Source organism: Pollachius pollachius, assembly GCF_949987615.1.
Source record: "Pollachius pollachius genome assembly, chromosome: 17".
NCBI classification, from domain to species: domain Eukaryota; kingdom Metazoa; phylum Chordata; class Actinopteri; order Gadiformes; family Gadidae; genus Pollachius; species Pollachius pollachius.
Window position 1 is genome coordinate 13,476,852 of NC_136950.1, and position 6,089 is coordinate 13,482,940.

Sequence of the window (6,089 nt, forward strand, 5' to 3'; positions counted from 1 at the left end):
GTGGACCAAATAAATAAATCTGTCAAATGGAAATCAAACCACATCAATACTTTTCTACTAACCTAAAACCAGGGGATGTGTATGTGAGTGTGTGGGTGTGTTTGTGTGTGTGCGTGAGAGAGAGAGATGTGTGTGTGTGTATGTGAGTGTTTGTGTGCTTATATGCGTGAGAGAGAGAAAATGTGAGTGTGTGTGTGTGTGTGAGAGAGTGTGAGGGAGAGTATGTGTATGTGAGTTTGTCCGTGTATGTGTGTGTGTGTGTGTGCATCCATGAGTGTGTGTGGTAGAGAGTGTATGCGTGTGAGTGCATCCATGCGCATGTGTGTGTGTGTGTGTGTGTGTGTGTGACCGTGAGTGTGTGTGTTTGTGTATGCGCATGTGAGTGTGAGTGCGTATTGTACATTATAGCAAATGTATAGTAGGCACCATTAGCTCATTGATTACGCTTCAGTTCGAGTATCAGTGAACACACTAAATAGAAAACTCAGTTTGAACGTTTGAAAACCATCTGCACCAACACCTTGGCCATCCCACCATTTAGCTGGCTACAATCAGCCACAATATGTCAACCAATTATCCGTCAGGCAATGATATCTCTACACCAATTATCTGCGTCAGCAAATCACAACTGTTCAGCTCTATCAGCCAATTATCTGTGTCAACCAAATATCCGTGTCAACCAAATATCTATGTCTAACAAATATTTATGTCGACCAAGTATTAATGTCAAAATAATAAATATGCCAACCAAATATACATTACATTACATACATTTATGTCAACTAAATCATGTAAATTATTGGGCTGCGATTGTGTATTGATTGATAACTGTTGTGTTTGTTAGTGCTGCTGCTGTTGTTGTTGTTGTTGTTAGTGGTGGTGGTGGTGGTGGTGATAAACCATGTGTTTGCCAGGGCGGAGCGGCGGTGGTGACACATGACATAGCTCGCTCTGAGTACGAGTCACAGCCCGGCTGTGCTGTCATCACAGGTTACCGCATGGGGTGTGAAACTCAGCCACGTTCTCTGGAAATACCAAGCATCCTGGATCACACGCATACAGGCCAGGCCAGGTCACCAGCCTGGGAGATGGATCCTCTAGAACCACTCTGTTTAATGACTTAAAACGTAATGGTTCTTCTTGTTTTCTCTGTCTTTCTGATCGTTGTTGGGGGGCTGGATCCTGTCCAGGGAAACGGGTTTGCTCCAGTGAGGGACCTGCATTGCATCGTGCTTCTAATGTGGCGACACTCTGTGTCTGTGAAAACAAACGAGGTCACTTCAACACTACTACTTACCATCTGCACCTCCGTGGCATCCTTGGTTGGCCGTGTCTTTGCCTTTTCCTTCTGTCTGTTGCCAGCTAATTATCTCTCCTCGCTTCCCATTGGCGTTGGCTAAATGGGGCGAGCGTGCCCAACAACACTCTGCCCCCCTCTCTCTCTCTCTCTCTCTCTTTCTCTCTCTCTCTCTCGCTCTCTCTCTCTCTCTCTCAGTCTTTACCTCTCAATGTAATGAAATTAAATTAATATATATTTAATTAAATTATTAAATTTAATGTAATTGTTTTAATTAAACACTATTGCTGAAGCATTTGACAGACCTAACATAATAACAACCAATAATTACAAATGCATAACACATAAATATATATATAAATCTCCCTCTCTCTCTCTCTCTCTCTCTCTCTCTTTCTCTCCCTCTCTCTATTTCTTTCTCTCTCTCTCTCTCCCTCTCTCTATTTCCCTCTCTCTCTTGCTCTCTCTCCTCCCCTCTCTCTCTCTCCCCTTCTCTCTCTCTCCTCCCCTCTCTCTCTCTCTCCCCTTCTCTCTCTCTCCCTCCCCCTCTCTCTCCCTCTCTCCCATTTGTATTTATTTTGGGAGCACTCGAAAACTCAAGTCTTTCTCTTTACATCCCCCACTGCCTGCCCACCTCGTTTCCCCCCCAATCTTCCGCTTCCTGTCCTCTTCAGGACCATTTCCGTCTCTGAGCCCCCCCCCCCCCCCACACACACATACACACACACACACCCCACCCCCCACCGCTCTCCCCTTATCTCCTTCTTCAACTCCCCATCTGGCTGGTCCTTCCACCACACCATCATGATGCGGTGGAGCGGTGCCAGCGTCGTGTGCCCAGCACTCCTTTCCTTCCCTCCCTCTACCCCCCTCTCTCCCTCTCCCCCTCTCTCTCTCTCTCTCTCTCTCTCTCTCTCTCTCTCTCTCTCTCTCCCTCTCTCTCTCTCCCTCCCTCTCTCTCTCCTTCTCCCTCTCTCTCTCTCTCCCTCTCTCTCGCTCGCACTCTCGCTCGCACTCTCTCTCACACTCTCTCTCTCGCACTCTCTCTCTCTCCCTCTCTCTCCCTCTCTCTCTCGCTCGCACTCTCTCTCTCATGCTCTCTCTCTCTCTCTCTCTCTCGTGCTCTCTCTCTCTCTCTCTCCCCATCGCTCTCTCTCTCTCTCTCTCTGACCACGACTCCCTTCTAGTAAGACGCTGCATCTGCCTCCAGCCCGGCCTCCTGGATCTCTCCATGGATTCACCAGCCCTCCCCCCGGCTGTCAGCCTGCCCTCCTTCCGCTCTCCTGCTGGCACGGCCCAGAAGGTACCGGAAGAACGTGGGAGATTTGGAGGTTATGCTTAAAAAATTATCAGATCTTTTATTCCATTTGGTGGAACACTTTCAACCAAAGTGTCTCGCAATACCCTGGGTGGAATATCGCTCAGCCAGGGTGGCTCCAGGGTGGATGTGCAGTTGATAGTTAGACAGTTTTTCAGAGTTATCTCAGAGTTTTGCAGCCGTGCCCGTGAGGATGCACACTTATTATTTATGTATATGAAACGACATGTTGGACCAAATCATCTTCCCTGCGGTGTCGCAGCTGTCGGATTGGGCTGGTGATTCTCAGAGAAATTCAGTTTGTGTAAATTATAACGCATCAATTTGCACCAATTTCCATCTCGTCCTAGGCAACTCCTCTCATCGGGCCACATGACACGACGGCTAACAGTCGTTGAATTACTATTTCGTTCTATACCTTCAATGTGATTTGCCGTCATTCCAGAAACTTCTACTTAATAAGTCACGGTGCTCAGCTCATACAGCCCCCTGGACTGTGTGCCCGTAACAAACCTGTTCACTCCTAGATGACGATGGACAAACCACAGGCTCTCAGGCAAACAGAGCAAAGGACAAACGGGAGGAAATAACCTGATTACATACCAACACACACACACACACACACACACACACACACACACACACACACACACACACACACACACACACACACACACACACACACATACACACACACACACACACACACACACACACGCCATCACGGTCGCCATCACAGTGAGCAGACTTGTTATTTACATAATAAGCTCAGACCTGCGCCCAGCTTTGAACCGGCTCTAAAAGTACCTAGAGCCACTTTGTGGAAGCGCTGGGTTCCATCTGGGTTGAGGGAGTTCAGAGAGGGCCACGTTATGCAGTGTGCACCTACCAACGGTATGCATGGGTGATTGTTGTGAGTATCTGTGCATGCACACACACACAAACACACATGCAAACAGAGACACAAATACACAGGCGCATGCACACACGTGCATACACGCACGCACACACAAATACACACGCACATGCGCACATGCACACACACACACATACACACATAAGGTCGGTGGTGTGGTGCGGTGCATGCATAAACTCCCTTTCAATGGAGCGTTTGTGTAATACCACCCACCCACTGTGATCACTTGGGTCCACATGCTTCCCATTCAGATTTGAATGTATGTGTACACTACCGTAAGTGAGTTATTATTGGGAGGAAGTCTCGCTAGTGCATATATAGTGCATATGCATGGCATGGCGTTGCTATTAAGGTGTTGCTATGTCATGTTAGCCATTCTTCAGAGAGAGGCTAGGCAGGTTCAACCGACTGTGTTAAACAACGGTGTGTTTTGGCGATGGAACAACGGAAATTCATGGGATTTATTCTATGCTCAGATTAACTCTCTCTCCCCTAGTGATGGAAAGCCTTCTCTTTCCCTAAAGCAAAAAAAACAATGAAGTACAGAGGCAGGGGAGATGTGCTTAACTGAAACCATGTAGGCTTCGCCATTCAAATGATGGCAATGCATCATTCCTGAGCTGCAGCATAGTCAGCATAGAGCTGGATTGTTTTAAAAGGACAAAGACATGCCGAATGTTATGAACACCAGCCATATGTTTAGTCAGGAAACAGACACTCACCTGCCATGCTCAAGACTTAGCATTGAACATGTTAATGTTATTATTTAATGTTATATAAAATACTGCTCAATATTTTAAAAACATTGTTTTTCTATATTACGCATGAGAAACATTGCGTCTGTTTCAAACACAACAGTGTCATTCCATAATGAAAGGTTAATTACCAAACAATGACTAAAAACAGCCAAACAGACTAAAGACAGACAACCTGAAAACTAACTCTGAATTCTTTGTGGTTTGAAGCTGTTTTAAAAGGATTGGGCACTGCCATAAAAGGATTCTCTCTCTCTCTCTCTCTCTCTCTCTCTTGGTCTGACCACAGTTTTCATGTTGAACTTGCGCGTTTGCACGCTCGACTGTGTGTGAGTACACAAGTGTGTGAGGGTGTGTGTGTTGTTGTTGTGGGGGGGGGGGGACATGGCAAATCTTTCTATAGCTTCCGCAGTAGAAGGTGGCAACTAAGTGTGGAAGAAACAAAACCAAAGAAGGCAATTCCCAGTATTGTCCCCTCAAAATCTATTTCACAGACACTAAAGTGCTAAAATATCGCCTCATGCTGACATACAGTCCCTTCTGTGTCACTGTTATTTGTGAGGGAACAGAAAAAAAGGAAATTGCCAAACAAAACAATGTCGCTAATCATAATGTGTGTGTGTGCCACCTGCTGCCATTTAGCTAGCAGGGTTTCGACAAATGTTGTGTAGAGCCTTTCAATGATCCATTAGCTGCAGCGCGAGCAGCGCAAACCGTTCCTGCAGACCTAAGATATACAAGGAGCAGAATTTACTTTCACAACTGCATTATTCAGTATTAGTGTACTTAAAGGGTTAGGGTACAGAGGGAGGGGTAAAAGTAATGTAGTTGGAAGCAGGTGTGTGTCTGTGTTGGTGTGTCTGTTTGTGTGTGTGTGTGTGTGTGTGTGTGTGTGCGCGCGTGTGTGTGTGTGTGAGTGTAATTGGGGACCCCTACCGACGAGGAAACACCACCCCTGTTGTAGCTTTAAGGTATGAGTTTGTTGCCCATGTGTTTTCTAAGCATGTCGAACCGCTGAGGTCGGTTACATTCAATGCTCTTAAATGTCACATCGTCCATCGATCGTTGTGTCGTTAATGTTGTTGTTGGGCACCTGAATGCAAAGCAGAATGCGTTTGGTTGTGTGTGTACGTGTGTGTGTGTGGGGTGGGTGTGTGTGTGTGTCTGTGTGTGTGTGTGTGTGTGTGTGTGTGTGTGTGTGTGTGTGTGTGTGTGTGTGTGTGTGTGTGTGTGTGTGTGTGTGTGAGTGGTTGTTGTGTTTCTGTGGTTGTGTTTGTTTGTGTGTGTGTGTGTGTGTGTGTGTATATATGTGTTTTGTTGTTGTGTGTGTGTGTGTGTGTGTGTGTGTGTGTGTGTGTGTGTATGTGTGTGTGTGTGTGTGTGTGTGGGTGTGTTTGTTTGTGTGTGTTAGTGTGAGTGTGCTGAGTGGATGATGCGATTTCAGCACATTCAGTGCAGGAATTGCGCTCAGGACATGCAGGGCAATAACCATCCTGGTTTAATTAAGTCTCTGGCTACCCTTCCCTTGAACCCTGGACGCTCTTGCTTTGCCATTGAGGCTGGCCATAGTGTGCATAATAGTCAGGTAGGGTTCAATAGAGAGTGGGGGAGGGGGGTCTTGTCTGTTATTACATTGTATTTCCTGGGCTCATCAACGTTGTGTTTACTTGATGATCATGCAGGAGGGATATTGGCCTGATTTTTACCAGGGGGCCATCGAACCTGACCTGCACGCTAAGTGAACATTAGCGTTTTCCTATACGCTTAATTGGAAAAACTGAGAAATGAGATAGGGGAGAGCGA